The sequence below is a fragment of the Nothoprocta perdicaria genome, unplaced genomic scaffold (assembly GCF_003342845.1).
Source record: "Nothoprocta perdicaria isolate Ctin4 unplaced genomic scaffold, notPer1 scaffold_254, whole genome shotgun sequence".
Lineage (NCBI taxonomy): Eukaryota > Metazoa > Chordata > Aves > Tinamiformes > Tinamidae > Nothoprocta > Nothoprocta perdicaria.
Genome location: NW_020455482.1, coordinates 472,310 through 494,806, shown reverse-complemented (window position 1 = coordinate 494,806; position 22,497 = coordinate 472,310).

Genomic DNA, 22,497 nt, shown 5'->3' with positions numbered 1-22,497 from the left:
CCAAGCACTTTTCAGTGACCACAACATGTCACTGACCTTTCAGCATTGGGGGAGTTTGTAACTGGTGATGAATCTCCACATTTTTTGGTGATGAATCTCCACATTTTTTGACTTGCATACTGCCTGCAAGTAGCTTCTTTATAGCTTGTAGCTCCATCATTATTTAAGAAATCCTGATATGCCAACTAAGAATTTGCTCTTCTGGAACTATTGTGTCTCTTCCCTCCTTTTCTTCTTAACATCTTTACTATTAAACTAAGGGAACTTATTCAAGCAAACAATAATTCAATAACCACATATAGTCACACAAAAATTGCCTAACTTCCTAGACTTCGTGTAGGATTCATAAGCTATTATAGGTCAGTCCCAAGACCTCCACACAGATCAGGTAGATGTGTTCAGCAGGAAAACAAAAAGAAATGACACGAAAAAAGATAATATCTATTTTAATACCAGTCAGTTCTCTTCATCCTCTGTTTAACTGAGTGAGTGAGTCCTTTACACACAAACTTATTAAACACATTCCAAGAGACTGAGTTAACTCTATTGGAAATTTACCTTTAGCATTTCTGGACTTTTGAGGACAGAATTGTTAATATAGCTTCTAATTTTGTTTTTGCTGGGAAAGAAGGAACAGAAGTTAGTTGTTAACAGTTTGGTTCATTTATGCTCTGATTTTGTAGGCTGTAAAACACAAATAGCCCCCTAAAAACACTGGGATCCATAGAGATAAGCTCAAAAAGTAGGATCTGTGATACAGGACATTAGAGCTTCCAGCTGATTGTGCTTGTCAAATTTCAATCCTCAGCAGATTTACTGTTGTCCTTCTTAGAAGTGTGGTTAGACATTCTTCTTGCCAAGCCATAAAAAAAAAAAAAAGGATTTTTTTTCCACTCCCCTATAATGTGAAAGTGACTAGAAGGCTTTTACTAAAGCTTCCACTCACATAGGCAAAATAACCTCCAGGCAAGCACCAAGCACGGAAAACTCCATCTCCAAAGGTGAATGTTTTGGAAAGTTAAGAGAGTGTGAAAAATAGGGAGCCATAATGGAAACTATTCCTGCAATAAAAGGCAAATAATTGCATTACCATATTGGATTCCTTCTCTGCAGTATTTCATGTTTCATGCCAACACTGTAATGCACAGTGCACCAAAGACAAACAAAGCCAATAATGAACTGACCAAAATTCAATGTTATTCCAAGAAACATASTTGAGGTGAAGTAAGTTATGTGGAATGGAAGTTGAGGTTAAGTGAACTCAAAGACAAAGGAATTTGTGCAGTTTGGGGTATGTGTAGTAAATATCTTTGCTGTTGCATCTGGTACAAATTGGAGATTGCCATGCAGAAAGTGTGTACTTTGGGCCAAAACAGTGGTTGGTCTTAAAAATATTTCAATTGTCTTCGAAAACTAAATATTGTTTCTCTAGGATTTGTGTTTGTGTAGCTTCAAGATATTCCATAGGGAATTCTGTAGATTGCTGCCAATGTTAAGATAAAATTACCCTACTATATGAGGGTAAACTGAAAAGTCTAAAAGAAAGACTACTATCCCTCTGAATCATGGTCCTTGATGAGACCCACAGGGATGGTACCTCTTGGAAAAGGTGTTGGATAAGAAATAAGTACACCCATTCCACCTTTCTAACAAATACTCCCCTTGTCAACCGTCTCCTTGATGTCTTTTTTTTTTTTTAACCATACTACAGCATTTTGCTAGTTTTGCCCTTCTGTATAAATGAAGGGGAAGGAAGGGACAAGAAGGGGCTAAARAGATCGATAAACTCATTGAAAATGCAAATCCCTTTTTGGTGCTCAGTTGATCTGAATAACTCTTTCCTTATTCACTTAAACTGAGCACTCCTAGCTCATCTGCTGGTTGTCCTTGCCTCCTTTACAATATTTTAAAGTTCACAGCATGAACTGCCTTATGATCAGTAGTCAAAGACATATTTGGACCTGACCATGYTGGACTCATACTTGAGACAGTGACATGGGAAGATGAATCCTGTTAGCTTTAGCTAAGTACAACATGGACCTGCATTAACCAGCTCTCCCTAGGCCACAGAAGAACAAGTGTTTTTAGAGTGACTCATCTGGTCTGAAGTAGACTGATTGATTAAGGATAAGATGAAATGTGCTCTGCAAGTGCTTATTTGTCTTTATTGACTGTGAAGGATACACAGGGTGACTAGTCCTGCTATAAATGCCTGCATTGTCGATATCTGCATGCAATCAGATGGATCTCAGTGGTGCTTTCTGGTGGCAGTGAGGACACTGACTATATCTAACAGACAATGTCCTGATTTTTACTATAACCTACCAGCATGTTACTAACTTTTGTTCCTTGCCTGAATGTAGAAAAAACTTTGACAGAAAAGGAAGGTGTGACAGTAGGCTAAAGTCTGCTGTCATCTGAATGAAACTGTATGGGTTTTCAAAATGATTTCTTGACTATTTCAGCAATGCCAGAGTCAATATACCCCTTTAGAATGACCACAGTCATTGTAGGAACCTGGGCTTTGACCTCAGAGGAGACAGCAGATTCTGAGCCCAAGACGGAAAATGAGAATGTGCTTAGTGCTAAAGCATAAAAATGAGACAGGAATCACGGGAGCATATAAATCAGAAGAACAAGTTATGAAACAGAAAGCCACAGAAAGACGTGAAAGGACTATCCCTACCTGAGTCTTCCAGAGTCACAAAAATCTCATATTCCTGGGAACATAAACTTTATGAGGACAGTGGCAATGTGCTCCTAATATTTAGCAGGGTTTTCAGAAGAGAGAACTGCAGGTCTGAGACAAGTTGCAGCAGAGGGATGGGACATACAGCAAAAAAAKAAAAGCTTTCTTAGTGATCTTCCTTTTGAGTTGCCCATTTCCACTCCTTCTCCTTTGAGAATTGTCTCCAATCTGCTCCCCTTTTGAGACTTTTCCCCCCTGCCCAATGGGTGTATTTACCCTCTCTGTCTCCTTTCAGCACCTCAACCCTGACATTTCCTTGCCTACCACACACTCCTGTACTAATTGCCTTCAATTATCGTAGTCTAGCTTAGTTGATCTTTGCCCATCTTCAGTCACTGTCTTTTCTTTCAGGGTTACTGCTGCTCCCTTCATCCTGGATGCATGCCATTTTAGTGCGGAAAGACCTTTTCTCCTGCTTCCCAGAGCACCGCAGGGGGAGATGATGGCTGGGAGTGGCTGACATTTTCTCCCCTGGTCTTCGCTTGGATTTAAGATGTGTTTGCTTTCTCCTGCAAAAGCCAAGGCAATCATCTCTCACAGCTGAGTATGGCTCTAGCAGGTCGCTGGGTAGATTGGCCGTAAATAAGAGAAATAAAGATCACATACATGATCTCGACTTTTCCGTCCCTTGGACCCATGATCCTCTGTGCTGACTACCTTCCAACTACATATTTACATTCCCAGAGCCCCCCAAGGCACTTGGCGCCCTGTTTCCACAAGTGGATAGAGTCYCAAGGCCTCAAGAAAGTCTTGATGGCAGACAAAGAGCAGAATGGTGGAAGTTGTCCCTGTGGACAAACTTGTGATGGACTAGAAAGAAGAAAAGATCTGATTCAGCTTCACAATGTGTTGGTCAAGGCCAAATTCTGCCTTCTGCCTCAGATGCAAGTCTGTGGGATTCACAGTGCTCTGCCTTGGTGAGGCACAAGATATGAATATCTTGGGTTTAGAATGAGAGAGACAGATAGACAGGGTGACAGAGGTTTGCATTTAGCTTTTCTGCTGCAGCTTCCCTGAGGAGCCAGTTTGAACCTAGAAAAGTTGTTGGCTACTGCTCTGAAAGATAAAACAGCGAAGAGCTAACATGGCTTATAATGATTTGACTGAACCCAGATGAGAATTTAAATGCTAGTTTCCTGTGAGCCCAGCTGCAGGGGACTGCTGGTTTGCAGCAAATCGACTTTGGCCCATCAACACTGAAGTTCTTCTGAGGCTATCTGGCCCACATTCACTCACTGGTTAGCTCAGACATTTCTAAGCCCAGGAAAATGCCAACCCACCTCTGCATCCAATTCTCAGAAATGTTAGTTAAACAAGACACAGAAAACATTAAAATCTGAGCAAAATGAAGACAGAACAGAGACAGGGAAGGAATTCATTGTTGCAAACAGATATTAAATATCTACATTTATTGTAAAAACTGCACTTAAAAGTGTGTGAGCCTTAAGATTACGTAATGGGCATCCTTCTGGTAGACAGGAAACAAAAATAWAGGCCCTGCTTCTGATGCAGTGACTTATACTACCAGTTGTCTGTCACTGAAGTCTGGAGAAATTCTTATGCAGGAATCATAAGGCAAATCAGTGAAAATAATTCCTTTTACTCTGTGAGAGGACTGACTCTGCCTAGCTCAAACTAACTGTCTTTGAATACTTTGTACTTTCAGTACTTTCCTATAGGTCCCATCAGCTAGGTTTTCAGCTGCCCCCTTTTCTGTCTGAGGTACATATGGATTGTACTTTATATATATCTGCCTAAAAGGAGGTTGTAGTGAGGTAGGGGTCGATCTCTTCTCCAGAATAACTACCAATAGGACCAGAGGAAATGGCCTCAAGTTGTTCCAGCGGAGGTTCAGGACAGACATTAGGAAAGATTTCTACACAGAAAGAGTAGTCAAGCACTGGAACAGGCTGCCCAGGGAAGTAGTGCAGTCACCATCTCTGGCAGYGTTCAAGAAACATGTAGATGAGGCACACAGGGACATGATTTAACAGGTATGGTGTTGAGGGGCTTACCATTTGACTCGATCTTGAATGTCTTTTCCATAATGAYTCTATGATATTATGATTTGCAATTTTGTACCTCTACCATCCAACCAAAGTTTGGTATTTGCAATTTGTTCCCTCTTCCATTCTGGATTCACCCATTCCTTTCTACTTGTTTCCCAGTTCTTTYATTAAGCTCACAGTGACTCTACAGATAATACAGTTTAAAATAATATTATTTCCAAAGCATGACAATGGTTGTGGCATTTCATTGCTGCATTTCTAATCATCTCATTTTTTCCCTGTATCTACATGATTTAGAATTYTTTGTGGTGCTCTATAAATGGGTCTCTATTAAGTAAGCCATAAAATCTTTTAACCTAAGGTCAATATTTGGCTTACAGTGACTATATTTAAATATGATTAGTAGAACTCTGYATTCTGATTAAGCAATCCCATAAAAAGTAAACTCACAGTAATTTTTTTAACTGTAGGCAGAGTATGAGATTCACATTTCCTTAGTAAAACTGAGGGGGTGGAAATGTGATTTGATTACAAGAGTAAACATAAGATCATATGACTGAAAAATTAATAGCTTCCCTGATTCCTATTTAATCTGTTAAAATAACTTTAGAATAGGCTCAAGGCCTGAAATATTTGACTACTATTCAGTAAACCAGCCAAACAGCTTAGCATAGTCCCCAGTGGAAAATCCTTGATTGACATTCTGCCTGATAACTGAATACTTAGGTTTTCATCCAAAACCTTTATGCAGCATTTACTTGCACATTCTTACACATTTTGAACAGCTGAAAATTTACTGGGCTTTTGCCTGTTGCAAAAAGAATTGTGGATCTCTTAGTGCAGTGTTTATTGCTAGCAGAGTTCAGAGTCCAGAAACAGCTAATGTTTCCTATCCTAAACCTATGCTGGGAAATGATCAGTGTCACAAAGAAGTTCCACCAAAAAGGCACAGTAGATCAATCGTGTTTTGTAAGGTAAGATTTTTGAAAGGAAGGTCTCCATAAAAAAAAWTAAATCATCAAACATTAACTAATCACTAAACATTAACATAATAAATCATAAAACATTAACTAAAAATATAAATCACATTTCCCATTCCCCTCAAAAGAAAAACAAAGTATACACAAGATCGAATGAAAATTTGGCTTTATTTTTTTTTTTTATGTGGGTGTAGAGCGTCTAAATTATTCAGAGTTTTTGCTGGTGGAAGATGGAGCTATATATTCCACTGAGTTATGAGATCAAAACTGTTCTAGATCATTCTGGAATATTACTCCTTTCTAGAAGAGTTGAAGGACGGAGTTGAAAAGGGCCAAGAGTTAAAAGCTTAATTGTTTCAAGTCTTGTACAGCTCTCTGTTTTGTTTCACTTATTATTATTTCTGTCTAGGTAATAATGATAATGTACCCTCAGCTCAGAAGACTGAGCTGAGTCTGTAAATTTTTTTGTATGTCATGAGACTCCAGAAAGTCAGAAAGTCATGGGCAATACAACACTCCAGATCATGTTAGATCAGAACTAGATGTACAGAGCAGCTGTGGTGAAGCTCAGATCACCATTGCAAAACAATGTCTGCTCTGAAGAAATTCTCCCACAGGATCAGTCAAACACTTCCTACCTTTAAGTTGGACTAGTTAATAGAAATTCCAGTGTTTTTGTCCACTGTCTTTATGCGCTTAAGCCCTGGGAACCATCACAGTAGTAGGGTTCCAGCATATAACAAAACTCTGCCAGAGAGTGAGAATGAAGTCAGAGTTAGGATAAGGTCTCCCCAGTGGTGCAGAAAACAACACCTAGAAAAAGAATAATATTAATGACTTAGTCATCTTTGGACCTCTGTGTTGTGACTTTTTAAGGAATCTTTAGCATTCAGCAACTAATAKTCTGTGTTACCTAAGGCTCATCCTGAGCACCTTGTGGACATAGACATTTCTTAGAAGCACGGAAAAATGACTGCATGAGCAAGTATTGTCAGAGACTTCTCAATGTAGTAACGATACACACTGCACTTAGGCTTCCAGGGAGGTCTTAACATCCATCTCCCCACTGTGATGGCTACTGCCAAAGTAGCAATGTCCAGCTATGTTTGCCCTAACAGAGAATTCAGTTACAGTTCCCTTTCCATTTGTAAGCCCTCTAGGTGTCTTTCTTGTAAWGTGGATACATTTTTAGTCAATTTTCATCAGGTCTAACCAAGATTTAACTGGTTAAGAATAGTTATTATTGCTCCAACTCACTCCGTGCTGATTTCATGCAAGTCAAAKATGACAGAGCAACTGTTCTTTCCTGTAACATAGGCAGGGACATAGATTGTGGATATAGGTTTACTTGTGCTAAGTTGACCAAAAAGAGAGCCTCCCAAAACCTCAGAGATGTACGCAACTACTCAAATGAMTGTGGAGTCTCAGGAATAGCAGGTTTACCTCAGAGATTGAATTGGGCATTCATTTCAAATATCTGCTTTTCAAATGCACAGCTTGCTCATTATTCAGTTGCTATGTCATGATTTGCCCCAGGGGGAGGATTCACAGTGTCTGTCTCCCCACTGGATATCCACAGCCTTGAGAAAAAAGGTGAATCTCTTCCCAAAAGACAGGCAACTAAAAACATTTGTCTGTGGGTAGTCTTCTTCTGAAGGACCCACTATTCATAATTCCTCTACCAGAAAGTCTCCCCATAACATGGAGCAGGACACACTCCAGGAATGTAGAAATTTGGATTACCTACAGTTGCTGAAACATTCACTCATTTTCTGCTTCAGTGGTGTATACCTTCAGGCTACTCTAACATATAGTGAAGGCAGAATGGATGGAAATGGATGGAAAACCCTGSAAAACGAAGATACCACCTCCTAAGACAATCTTACACTGACCACTTCTCTCTTCCAAACCAAATTCACACAGAATAGAAAGTCTTGCTGGGTCTGAGCAACGTGCTGTTTCACAGAGGTATCTGCAGAAAGAGTAAATGAAACAGGGCATCAAACATGGCTTTTCCCACAACATACCTTCTGCATTTCTGGCAATCAGTGATTTACTGTTTGGGCTAGAAGTTGTAGGCAGTGTTTAATAGCTGCAAATGAACCTATCCTTCATGAGATTGTTTAATCTACTTTTTAACTGATTTAAACCTTTGGCCTCTATAGTACAATATTTTGTGATGAAGAGTTTCACAACTTAATTACATATTGCATTAAAAAGTGCTTCTGTTGATCTGTTTTAAAACCTCTGCCTCGTGTTTTTATTAGCTTGCCTTACTTCTTTTATTACAAGAAAAATGAGTAATCCTTCCTTGTTCCTTACTCTTTGTGGTTTTATAGATCTGTATTACTATCTATTTCTTTTCCAGTCTATTTAGTCTGTCTTACAGACACCATTCTGTATTTTTCTTCAGTTTTATTGCCTTCTCTTCTATCTTTTTTCTAGCTTTGTTAGCCACAACTGCACATAAGAGATTTGTATAGATGTGTGTACAGCATAATGCGTATTGTTTAAATTCATTTCTAATAATTTGTGCCTCTTGTTTTGACCATCACAGAACATAGAACTGGTTTTTCAAGGTGACTCCTAGACCAAATTTCTGTACTAGAGTACCTTAGTTAGATCCCCATGATGCTTATAGGTAGGGTGTTTTTTGTCTTTTTTTTTCCCATATGTATTTTCTTGAATGTGTCAATATTGTACTTCATGTGCCTTGTCATTTATTTATGCAATATTGTCAAGTCCTTCTGTGACTCTTTGCAGTTTATTTTAGATGTGAGTATCACAAATTATTGTGTAAAGCAATAGACAATTTTCAGATTGTTTGTGCAAAAAAAGATGCAGAATTTCACTATAGTGGACTGGTAAATATGACTAACAGCACAATTTTCAGCTGGAAGCCTGGTGGRCTTCTACTCACGAACTCTCTCTATGGCAAAATCTGACATTTTCTTCTTAAAATAATTTTTCCCTGTTTCCATTTTAGCCAATGGCATATTGGCTTCTTTAACGGCTATTAGTCAACGGCCTCATCAAAAGCTTTTCAGAAATCATCATTATGCACTTGCCTCATGCCTCGTTATTCCACCAGGTGCTGTGGCTGATGTCAGTGACAAAGTCCACATTGTAGGCACGGTTTCACTTGAGTTTCCACTCAAGTTCCTTTAGCACTGTTGGGTCAATGCCATCTAGTCCCGGCAACTCATTACTATTGATTTTGTCCATTTGTTGTACAGCTCAATCTCCTGACATTTCACCTTTGGATAGCTCCTCATGTTCGTCCCCTGTGTCCAGTATGGAAACTTCTCTACGATCTTCTAAAGGAAAACCTAGTACCATGAAGTTAAATGCTATAGCAGTGGTGAAATACCTTCATTTCTTCAGATAGCCATATATACTGATTCTCACAGGCCTCCTCTTGTCACTGGAGCTGTAAAGGCAGCTGCAAAAAGCACTGTCATCCTCATTCCTAGCCTAGCTCTTCTGTGTTGCTTCATTAGGAGACAATCTCAAGCACAGTCTTTTTCTCTTTCACTGGATTTTTCCTTAAAAAAAATCAGAAGAAGTCAGAAACTTACTCAATATAAGCACTGTATTTGTTTTATCATCTGTAAAAGTTCCAAGGAATGCATTTTTTTTTCCAGGGGATCGCTTAATCATTTTCCAAGCCTTAGACATGAATAAATAGTTACCCCCTACCTGTTGGCCAAAACAGCTGCAGTAATTTGATTGCTGCTCTTTTCTTTTTGGTTCCTATTCTCCTGGAGAATTGCTAGCTATTGCTGAAATTTGTATTGTGCCTGTTTTTATTAATTCATCAAATGCCAATGAACTGGTTCCTCATTCTGTCTGACCAGCTGTTTCATATAATCTGTTGTTACAACTGGCTTTAAAAATCTCCCAGGAGGAGCGCAATAACTCGAATTTGTCAGATCTGCAGTAATTCATGAAAGATGGTTAGTATGTGGAAATCCACATTTTTCCTAAGTGCAAGAATCAAGATAACAGTCCTATTGTTGAAACCAAGATAGGATTTTCAGTATAGCCCACTTATCACCTAGAGTTCTGCCCCAGTCCTTAGTATTGCTATCTAGACTGAAAAAATTTATGTTTGGGAACACAGAAATTTCTGATGAACACAGAAATTTATGGATGAAAATCTGGATGGAAAAGCCCTGAGTTGAATATATTCCTTTTTGTGAGACAGAAAAATCTGTTCAGATAGCATCAAATAATCAGAAMAATTAAGAAAATCACTTAGATGATCTTTATACTTGGATAAGTTAGGAAACATTTTGCTTCACATTTGGTGTGTATATGAGAGGAATGTGTGGTTTGACATTATAGAAGAAATATGGTTTTAAGCATTTTCTACTTTGTAGTTTGTAATTGTCCTTACTGGATTAGGAGCAAGTATATAATGTTCAGATAATTTTTAGCTATGGTTATTTGTTTTCAACACAGAGCTTGTTGAATATTTGACTCAGGAGTTACATAAGACATAATTTGGAAACCACTGCCTAGCATTATAGAATAGCAAATGCATATACCCTGAAGGGAGCCTCAACATTTTCTTTATAAAGCTATGGCTCAATGCCTTTTTCCTGCAGCAGCTTCTCACCTGCAGTACAGCTCCCTATAAAATAACTCAAGCTAATATGCATAAACTTCAGCATGAAATAACAAATTTTGAAATCCATTCTGGTCTTTATGGGAAGTGCAGTTAAATGCATTTGGAAAGGCAGCAATTGGTTGTTTTATAAAAACAAAAACAAAATAAATAGTCTAGTTCCCTGACTGCATAAGGCAATATAGCACCAATGAATTGCTACATCAGTTAGGCCTGGACCTAGGATTCAACTGGACTGAATATGCTTGATATCACCTGGTTTTGTCAGCCTGATAGAATGTGAGCAGTAACATTTATGTGGAAAATGTCCAAAAGCAGTCTAAGATCATCCCTGYGTTGAAAAGTAAGGTGAAGTTAAAAGCAGACTTAAAGCGCACTCCTCATCCATACTATGTGACTTATTCATCTGTGTCCTTCTTGGAGAAATCAAGCTTGGGCCGCCTCATGGACCTCTTGGAGGAGGCTCCAAGGGGCTTGGAGGCTCCTCATAGAGCCATAGTGTGTTTTGTCATTCACGTGGGCAGTCCACTGAAAGAACAACCTGGGCTCAGGTCATGGCCACTGAACTTCAACCTCTTCTGCACTGGAAAAGCTGTTGTAGCTACCTCTCCATTGGCAGGTGCACACAAATGGGGATGGGGGACAATTCTGGGCTTGAGAGGAGGTTGAGAGCCTGGCATGTTGCAGCACAGAAGCTGATGCTGGCCCTGAGTTATACAGCAGATAGGGGCCAGGAGTGAGGTCTGAAAGATAAAGACTGGCACAGGCAGCCTTTGACTGCCCATCTTGACAAGGCTGGGAAGAAGTGTGCTTGCAGCTGGTAGTGGAAAAAAAGGATCWGCTTTGGGGAAAGGAGCTTCTGTTCTGCTGGATACTGCAGAAGTAACTTGTTATAGAAACTAAAGGATTTTCCCAACCTTTCCCCTCCACTTCCACCCTGGCTTGTCCCATCTGCACAGTTTCAACCCATGCAGATGGCTGAGATGTAGACGAAGGACAAGTGGATGTGCTGTCTTCTAGCCCTCACATTTAATTCTGCAGGAGAGAGACTTTTCAAAGCACCCAGCTGCTGTTCAGGGGGTCTCACATGTAGCTTCCAGCTTCATTACCAGCAKGTAACACAGCTGACATTAGGTGCAGTGAGATCTCTAGTTTAGTTTCCTTGTGAGAATGAGTGCTGACAAATAAAACATAGCCAACTTGTGGTTAAAGTGCAGGATCTTTGCTCTATTCCTGGAACTGCAGCAGATTTCCTGTGTGGCTTTGGGCAAGTCACGTAAGCCAAAATATTCAGACCTGGGGCCAAGCCACTGGGTGCTCAGCAGCTTGAAAATCAGGTGTTTGTTTATTTGTCTAAGTATGGATTTGGGCCCCTCATTTTAGGCATCCATTTTTAAAAATCTTTGGCTCATGTGTCTCAGATCCCACAACTATATGACCATCATTACACAGGCAGCCAGATGTCCCACCAAATTGCAGGGGAGCGTTTTATTCTCTGGCTGTCAGGATCTCTCTGCTTTATCTGCATAGGAATCTAGGTGCCTGTCTTTAGTTTACAGGGCTGACCATATGGGGCGATTCATCTCTCTGAGCCAATAATTTCTACCTACGAATGAAGAGCACCCAGGAGCACACTTCTGTCTCCTCAGGCACATCAGGAGTTTAGCTTATTTTGGCTGGAAGTGTTCCAATCCCTTATCCAAATAGAGAAATGCAAAAACAATCATTTGTACTGCTGTTTATTATGTCTCTGTAATTATACTTGATTTGGATAGTTATTGAATATCCCTTTTGTATTTTAAATAGTGAAATACTCAACACTTCTTGGGCAGAAAGGTCTAACTGTTGTTCTCATCTGAAAATCAACTAGAGTTTTTTTCCTAAAAGTGATCCCCAGAATTTGCCTGACAGTTTTTCATTCTCTCTTCTCTCAAGGATACAAACCTCCTGTTAGCATCCAATCACAAGAAATTATAATCTGAGACCTTTTGAAAAAGAAAAGTTCAAGGTCCAAAACCACTAATTATTTTTCATTCCCCTTTTTTAAATAACCTTTCAAAATAAACAAATACCTTCTATGCCGAGACTCTCTATGGCAATTTTTAGTCCTGGGTGGATTTTAACAGCCAACTTGTAACAACAATAYGCCCTTATTGGTAGTGGCATGTATGCTACCACGGTAAAAATATTTTCAATGTGCAGACACTGTATGGTATTTAAATAGCAATATCCTTTTTATTTTTGCTGACAGACTCCTCGGGCAAAGCTGGCTGATTGGAGAAGCAGAACTTTTATTAGCATACCCAGAGGAGAGCCAGCTGGATATTGTGTTCGACATTCTGTTCTCACACACAACGGAGATACTAGGGAGAGGGAACCGGGCTCTAAGCTGAGCCCCCATTAGCACCTGCATAGTAGAGACTAATAGGAGGCACAATATGACATATTTCACATTTAGAAATTTACCCTGGAGGACGCTACTTTTCTTCGATACGCATTAGACTTGGTGAATTAAACCTGGTAAGAAGCAGGTAAGAAGGCAGGTGAAGGCTCTAAAAATACTAGTGGCAAGTGAGATTTCCTAGCAAAGTGAATTAAAAATCCAAGGGAATCTTTAAACCAAATATTGGCTTTTGTAGAACAACAAAACCAGGATAGTGTTTCCACTCGGCCATAAAAGTTACTGCGGTTGTGTAATCATGTTGAGTTGTGGCCTTAGGAGAAGTTATAAAGCAGCTGCAGCAAATTAACTTTTCAAAAGTTATTATGGATTGGATGGAATCTAGAAAATTCCCCTATGCTATTTTTTTAATAGAACTGTAAAACGAATAACCATGGACAAGATCTCATCTCAAGCTTCCCACCCTATGCAAGTACTAACCTGAAGAGTTCAAGAGGAAATGTGCAGTTGGCAAACTCCACACACATCAAAAACTGAACACCTCTCCCCTCCCAAAAAATAGATGGACMTTTTTTTTTCTAAAGGTCTGAAATATAGTCCACTGAACCTTAAACACAAAACCTGTTTTTGGTTGATCCCAACSAATCAATGCCATGTAAAACACCTGGGGACCTTCATGCCTCCAATAAAGAGATGTGCAATGTGAGGGAAAAGTCTGCATCAGGAATGCCATAGCTGACACAGGGGCAAATCCTGGTTTCAGCATGAGGCTCTAAATGGGGAGTCACTGATTCTTAGGAGAAAAGTCTCCTGGCTCACTGTCTCCTGGCCCCTGGAAAGCCCAGAGCTTAGCCAGAGCAACACCCTCACATGGTAAGAAGGCACTGTCACTCAGCTAATAGATAGCATCTTGCCTTTTTTGGAGGAGGCAGCTGCTAATCTCAACTGATTGTAATTTTGGAAAGAAAAACACAGCCTTGCACAGCACCTTGAGGCTGTTGAGCACAACGTGTAAACATGAGACAGGGGGTCCAGACAACAGCCAGTAAAGAAAACAGCAGTACTGATTAAGAAAATGTGAAGAGAAACAAAAGAAGACGATGGCTTCACGTTTGTTGCAAACCCAAGTATGCGGACAAGAAAATCTGGTGGACTGGTGAGGGAGATGGGGCTAAGAAAACTGTGCAGAAATATGTGGGATGAGGGAAAAAAAGCATAAAAGTAATGTAAACCTAACAGAGCAGCACATCTTGATGTTTAAGCAGAAATCCATACTGCAGCTGCTCTAAGACAAACATCTTTCATTCTCACCCCATAAGGGTCAAATTAGACCTTCAACAAAAAGAGTTTTCTATCAGTTATATCAATGAGTCTTTACCAATACTCCTATGCGATAGATAAGTATTTAGACAAACAGGGAAATCTAGACTCCATTCAGAATATGTTTATATGTCAATCCAGTTACATTCAGACATATTAGACTGCATTCTTGCCTGAGGACAGTTTTTAGTTGTGACACAATTTGCCAGTCATTAAATGACAAATGTAGTGTTGTGGATGGCCAGATGGTCCGAAAAATTCCGCCAAATTTCATGCATTCAGTCGTCAATACAGATTCAGATATTTTCAAGTATTTCCCCCAAACTTGTGGAAGCTAGATTTACCCACCAAAGAACTGGAAACAAAGTATGCAAGTAGTATACCTTGCATGCCAAAAAAAAAGCTTTGACAAAATATGAGCTATTTTTAATATCCACAGATTAGCCTTACCCTTCTCCTTAGTGGGAAGTAATGACAGAGATAGAGTGAGTGATAAATATAAACTAGTGGCACTGTTATTTGAAAACTAAGGCAAAAAAAGAAAGGCAGTTCAGGCAACCAGGAGGTAAAGGGGCTACAGGTAACCTCACCATTAGGGCCTATATTTCATCTCTCAGATTTTCTTTTTAACTTACCACTTGTCCATGGAAGTGACTGTCTCTTCCAGAAGGTTTGCTTATTGCCTAATTGCCTAATGACAAAAACTTTAAAAGACCCTCTAAATTAGTGCTGAACATCGTCTGGCCAACAGCATATGAACTACCTCCATAAGACCTGTAAAAAGGGATTGAGGAGAATAACTGTCAGTATGCTCATGATATGCTGCATCTCTGTTAAAAGTTTCATAGGGGTAGCAAATTGGGAAATATTGGAAAACACTGCTGTAAATGAGACTATAATGCAATTTATGAAAATATCAGCTGACTATTAAAAAAGATATGAGATCTCCTCACAGACCTTGTTCCTTACAATGCAAATAAAATTACTAAGAAAAAGTAGTTTCCTAGTGGACATTAATGAGACATGGATATCTAATATCTAATGTACCAAAAAAACAGGAGGTGAAAAACAGATTACTTGAAGTTGATATGAACAACATTAACAGCAATTAAAGGATAGGGACAAATAAACCTGGAGGATGAGTGAATCATCAACCAGATAATGGGCAGTTCCTTTTAAATCAGGATTTGATTGTTCTGCACCTCTGCTGGAAGAATTTCCTCTGAGGTTCTAAATTGCGTATACCTAGAGCTCCACTTCAATGCTCTTCACCTGGTCTCAAGTGCTTCCTATCATATCTGGCCCAAAAAAAGGGGACAGAAACAAATTCAGCTGCAAGATCCTTTTTGTATCATTTGCTCTTGATTTGTCTGGCATGCAGAGGGCAGTAATTTCAAAACGCCTCTGTGACACTACAACTGTTCTCTAATGAAATGTCAGTGGGAACTTTACCATTGGCTTCACTGGGAACAACAGCCCTAGGTCAATGCTAGGCTTTTTCAGAACAAAAACCTACCAACAATAACAAAAATCCTTCAATCTTTGTTTTCTTAAAAATGATGCTTTGTGACTGTATTAAGCAGTTATGCCAGTTCCGCRGAGGCAGAAAGGAATGTTGAGGGACAAAATGCAGAATCTCCTCCAAATTTCAAATGCAGAAAACATCCAATGACTTGCCACTTTTAACATTGTATAAGCACCAGAAAACAAACACAAATGTCCTAGATTCTCTAAATAATGTTTCAGTTTCTCTTTCTCTTCAGTATCTTTTTGAAGAGTCTCCCTCACCAACTCATCAATCTTCTTATTTTTCTTTTCTTGAGGTCTTCATTTCCTCATCTAACTAGGCCCTCTTACACACATCCTCTTTCTCACATCTAGATCTCCTTCAATCTGTCTCATTTTCCTTTCTGTAGTCATCTTGACCTTCACAATTTTAATTTGGGTCAGTCCTTTTTTATTTCAGTGTAAGCACTTATCTATTTTTAAGAATCTGTATCATTCCCATGTTTAAGAGATAATGATTTTGTATAATAGCCTAGCAACAATGAAATCTTTTCAATATAAAGCATTCCCAAAAATGAACATTACTTCCCAATCACTTTATTGAAGGAAAATAAGTAATTCCACTTCTATGATACTTCAGCAGCCTGTTCACTTTGTACTCACAGGCCTTAGAAATAGTGGAATTTTTTGCAACACCTTCAAAAGACTTAGGATTGCTTTATAGCATTATCTTGTTACAAGATAATTTTGTTTTCTCCTACATGAACAGTCTTGTTCCCACTTAATATTGCATATTTCTTGTGGGTGTTGTATCCTCATAAGGGGTGGTGCATAGTAACAAGAATTTTACCCTCAAATATACCTTCCTTAAAGCCCACTTATTGTTTTCAGAAAGTGCTCAGTTCCTTCAATTGTTTCCCTGTCAATAAACTTTCACTGATGACTTTGTTCTCCATATTGGTGATAGGTTTTACTTTAGAGTAGCAAATAGAAAGATATTTAGACCGTGCAAACTCAGCTGCCACTTACCTTTATGCTAGTATGAATGAAATGCACTTCATAGGTGTCCCAGACCGTCCCTTTTGGCACTGAACAGCTTAGTAGCCGAGTTGATATGCAAACCAGCTGCTCTCCCAGGTGACACATTCATTGTCCCTATAGGGAAAGTCTGCATGCAAATCCTATGCAAACATACTACCAGGAACAAAGCTGGCTAATCTCCATAAAACATTCACAATATTAGAACAGGAAGCTGAGGCATTGTGCTCAGTATTTTTCCTCTACTTTCCGTGGAAAAAAATGACAGAAAAAAAAAAGGAAGATATAAAACAGTAAGATTGAAGTGCAATCAGGCTGCATTCGTGAACAAAGCAAGAACTAGTCAACAGATTTTTCAAGATGTGGCAGTAAATGGAGAGGAAAAATAAATCAATGACTACGGTTTTAGTCTGCATGACCAGATCTCCATATGGTATATGGGACTATTCCAGTAGAATCAGCCCACACTACTGGGGTTCTGCCCATAAGCATTTCAAATCCAGTCTTGCTCCCAGTCATTTTAATGAATGGCAAAGTATACAGGGCACCAATTCCAGATGACCTAAAATTCCCAGATACTAGAATCTATCCAAAAATCTTAGCCTGAATATCTGCCTTCTCTAGAAGTAGAAAACAACCCTGTGTTCCTTGTGCATAGTATCTATGTTAATAAATAGTTCCTAAAAAAGAAGCTGCTCATGACTCCAAAAAAAAATCCACATGCCCTTCTAAGACGAAATTATTGTTCACAAATGATACCTACATGTAGTGAAGGTTCTCTGCTTGTTACAAAATCTCTTAAATTACATATATTAGAAGGTAGTTTTAAACCAGAAAAATAGCTTGAAAGGAGTGAATGTTTAAACAGAACCCCATCTCAAGAATTATTCATGCCAGATCAACAGCCTTATTACCCTTGGGCATGCCTCACTGCAGTCTCAGAGGAGTAGAAGATATGGATAATAGCCAATAATACCTTAAATTTTACCTTCAATCAAAAAGCTTCTCTTTCTGTTTTCTAATCTCCAGAAAACAGCCAAGCAACTTACACACTTGTTGGAGGCAACTGCCCTCTTCTTAGAGACACCCTAAAAAGAAGACACAGTAGGGATGCCATCATAAACATAAACAATAGCTTGTTTTATGGACAAACTGTTCATATATATTGTTTATAAATCAGTCCCAGTTGTCTTTTCTCACACATACATCTGCATATGGTCATCAATGTTGGCAAGGACAACAGAGCACACAGTAAATCTGCAYAGATCAGGCTCACAGACCACTGGAATTCGTCATTGCAGAGGGCTGTTCAACATGGCTTTGACCAATAAAAGGAGTCAAGCATCGCTGCTGTTTTTTAAGAGAATTAGTTCTTTTGAAACGTACCAGTGAGACTTCTGGGCTCTGCTGTTTGACTCTTTCAAGGCATTCTCAACCTGCTCACCGAGGACCAGTGATAAGACTTTGGAGAATGAGTGCAACTGGCTTATAAATAGACTTTTCTTTAACATACCCCACATGTAGAAGCAACCATAGGACCCAGTGAAATAGTGAGAGAGCAAATCAAATCGACAAAAGAGTATTTGTGGTATAATTTCATTTTCACTTGATTGCATATGAAAACCATTGGCAATATTGCACCAAAAGGTTGATTTTTTTAGAGAAAGGGTGGTGACCTCTGTGTACAAGGTTGAGGGATACTGTGCTGGATATCTTGGCCTTGCAGAATAGTATTTCAGATATGTGGCTCTCATTCTCTTGTACATTTTATGTGTAAGCTGGTTTAAGCAATGGTCCTTCTAACTGTTTTGCTGTCCAGTTAGTTTCCTAGATAYTTCCATTGCCCTAAAGGCAGGAAGAGGAATGAATGCATAACAATATGGTATGGATCTCCTTTCTTTAGGCACAATGCTTGACCCTCAAAGAAGCATGATGAACCATTCTTCTTCTGGAACATGGATAGATTCATTACTATCACATTATCTGTGATTACTACTGTTACCTCTGTGGATACAGCCCTATACCACTGTAACATAAATAAGTACCAGAGAGAGGAAACTCAGACTTCAGATTAGGGTCTTATGGTACTAGGAACAACAAGAACCTCAACCAAACTCTGATCCAGAGAGTTTACCTGCTATGACTAAAGATAACAGATGGATGTAGACTAGAAGCCCGAAAGAAAGGAAACAATACAACAGTGCCAGTCATCAGCAGTTATTCCAGCCGTGCTTGTCACAGAAACCTAGGGAAGGGAAATCTGAAAGGCAATAATGAAGTAACTTTGCAGATAACCCCACCAGAGAGACTCAGTTCACTGCAGGTGAAAGAGCAGGAGTTGTGCCAGGAGATTCTGGCCTCATTTCCTAAGGAAGGAAATAGAATATGGCCATACTATCTATGTGTAAGTGTCTGTTTCCTGTCCTGCTGTCATAAAGATCACATAACACCTAGGCTCAATYCTTCATGGAACAAGGTATTGTTATTTATCCTTTAAAGACAGCTTTATTTCAATATTCTCACATTTTCCTGGGTATGTGCTCTTCTTTCACCAAGAAATTCTGCCTATATTTAGGACATCACAAGACATTTTCATGACTTCCTGTGTTTGTTGGAATTTTGAACCTCTGATAGATGCCATGAGACCTGGGCAGTAGAGTTAACAGACACTTGTACAGTCCAGACATTCCCACTGTAGGTGTACACCTCACTGTGGAGTAAAGGTATGAGACCAGTATCAACTCTTGTGCAGGACACTTACCAGGCAGCAGTCTCAGAGATTCCTGAACAAGTGTTTCATAGCTGGTCTATAGATGCAATAAAATCTCACTTGTTTTGGAAATGTTAGCTTTACCAGAGGTCTGCAGAACATCTTCTGCATTCATGCTCTCATTCTGAAACCATATAGTTACCTGTATTACTACATCTAGAAAATTAAAAAAAAAAAATCAAGAGATTCTTGATGATTTCTACATAATCTGGAAATGAAAAACAAGGTAGAAGCTCATGCAACAGCAAATTAAAAACATAAAGGGATGAAGTCTGAGAGGAGGTGGCCAAGTAAGTTAAGGGCTTTGTGATGAGGAGAGTAAGAATCAGGGTCCAGTGATACCAACTGGGAAGTGGTTTGGTGCCATCCGTAAGAAAACATCAGTAAGGCAGGTGGAGCGTTTGGGCAGAATTTTACCTCCTACCCATTGAATCTTTTTCCACCAGGGAACAAGCTTTACACAGCACATAAAGCAATCAGGAAAAGTAAAAATAAGGGTACATCATATAAGCCATTTTTGAAAGCCCATTTAGTAGAAGATTTGAGCTCCAGAGCCTTACACAATTTCTGCACCATGTCTCAGGCATTTCCACCTAGGAGCAGCATTCCCAGCCCCCAGCAGACAAGCAAACAAACAAACAAACAGCTACCACATTGTTTGCATTATAGATGAATTCTCGAGCAAATACAGCTGCAATTAGCTGTCACACAGCTGTTTTTGAAAGCAAGGGGTTAACCATACACCTGGGTATATGTTCATAATGTGTATTTTTTCCTGAGCACATTATAAGTCTGTTAGCTCATTTACAGACCATAATGAAGTCATTATGATGCCACCACTATATTTTGCCAGAAAGCTGGCAATCTTTAATCTGCTTCCTCTACAGCATCTCACAAAGGAAGGGAGAAACCAAAACACTGATTTCAACTAACAATGCATTTATTTGCAGTGCTGGGTCCCAGTACATGCTGAGAARAAAATTCTTTTGTTTATTCCCTTCTCCTTCTGATGGGTTTTACATAACAAGCAAGGCATAGAAGATCCCTCAATACAATACAAAGCTATTCCATCTTTTATGTGACTTTCATTTTTTCTGCACTTTCTTTTGACCTTTCCTTTAGGTGAAGCAACCGAAGATGAAGTTAAGAATTCTTTGCATAAAGCTCTCGCTAGTGATGAGTTGCCTTGCATATACACATTCCCTGTAACCACTCACTGCAGCTCTTGCACCTTCTTGGAGAGTCAACAATATACACTTAACAGGGTTTTATAGGGGAAGTATGCTAGGAAACAATGGTTGGCATGCCAACAAAGAGACTTTCCATGGGAGTCAGGGGTAGTTAAGCAACGTGGATGAAGATTAACACATAGTGGGGCTAATTCAGCACAGCACAATTTCATAGTCACCTTTGCCTGAGCATATRCATACAGGGGGTACCAAACCATCTTTATCAAACTCTGTTCTCACTCCCCACTTAAACAAACCATGTGGATATTTAAAGTTCTCATGGAGAATATTCAGGGTAGATTTGGTAGATTTTGACTGAATCTTTCCCATTAGCAGGGGCTGGGATGTGACAGGGTCACACAACAGGAGAGCAACTGTGTCTACTCAGCTGTCAATGCATGAGAAGATATCTGTTTTGTGCTTAAAAAAAAAAAAAAAGAACAGAAACCTGAATAGGTCAGGAAGCTCTATCTAAATCCAGATAACAAATGTCTTTTCAAAGGACTTCATATGAAATCCAGTGAATTTTCCCAATAATTTCATCCCCTTAGAAGATTATTAGAATCCAAAAAAATACTAAAAAAGAGAGTTTTTCCCTGAGATAAGGAGTTAACAAATTCAATAGCTCACCCATGGTTAATTGCTGGATGTTCAGGTTGCCTTTTTTCTGCTCTTTAACTAGTCCTACTAAAGCTTTCATTCAAAGTGTTTTCCTCAGACAACTGTAACTCTCCAAGCTATTAAATTGTACACCATAAGGGCCACTTCTTGCAGAAGCTCCTATCCAGCCACATCCACTGACCGACATGAACATAGCAGCAGTAGTTAAAAACTTTGACATTGGGGTAACTGAGACCACCTTCCTGCTTCAAGCAGCAAACACTTGCGGTGCAGACAATATCTTCCTGTAACTGATGCTTGTGAGCTACTATTTTATAGTAATAATCTCGTGTTAAAGCACTAGTARCACAGCTGAATGCCATCATGGCTATGTGCTTTTGGTAGATAGTGCCCTGCTGCTYGCCATGCCACTGACATGCCACATTTTTCGTGGCATCTTCTCCCAGTGCACCATGGTGCTGCAGCCCTGAACTATGAATCCTCTGCTCTGCTCCAATGAGTTAATGGTGCTTGTAAGGGAGTTATCAGAGGGTCCTAAAGGGTGATAAAATGGGTTAGAAAGCACTGAGAGGCAAGAAGGGCACTGCAAATGGAAATTGGAAGAGGAAGAGGCAATGAGTATATCATGGGCTGCTTTTCAACAAAACAAGTTATTTATGTTCTCTGAATTTAGATATGGCACAAACTGMTCAACTGTGGGACTGTAAGAGGACAAAGAAGAGACGTGGAGTTAAGGCTTGTTGCTAGAACTGGGCAATATGACTCGCAAGCARCTTAGCCCACCCTGCTCAATGACAGGACCTTCAGGAAGGTTATATGAGCCTGTGGCCTCAAAGGTCACAACAGCGTGGAGGGAAGGAAAAGACCAAGGATGGTGTATTCATATCCCCAGTCATAACAGTCATAATAATCATAAACTTAATGACAAAAAGAGAGTACACATTATGGGGAAAAAGGGCCAGGCCACATGGGAAGAATACAGGCACGTTGTCAGAGAAGGCAGGGGATGCAACAAGGAAGGCCATGGCCCATCTGGAATTAGCGTTAGGCAAGGGATGTCAGGGACAACAGGAAGGGCTTCTATAAATATGTCAGCAGCAAGAGGAAGACTATGGAAAATGTTAGTGCGCTGCTGAATGGGGATGATGCTCTGGTGAGGGAGGATGCCGAGAAGGCAGAGTTACTAAATGCCTTCTTGCTTCAGTCTTCACTGCTAAGGCTGGTCCCCATAAAACAACAGAGCC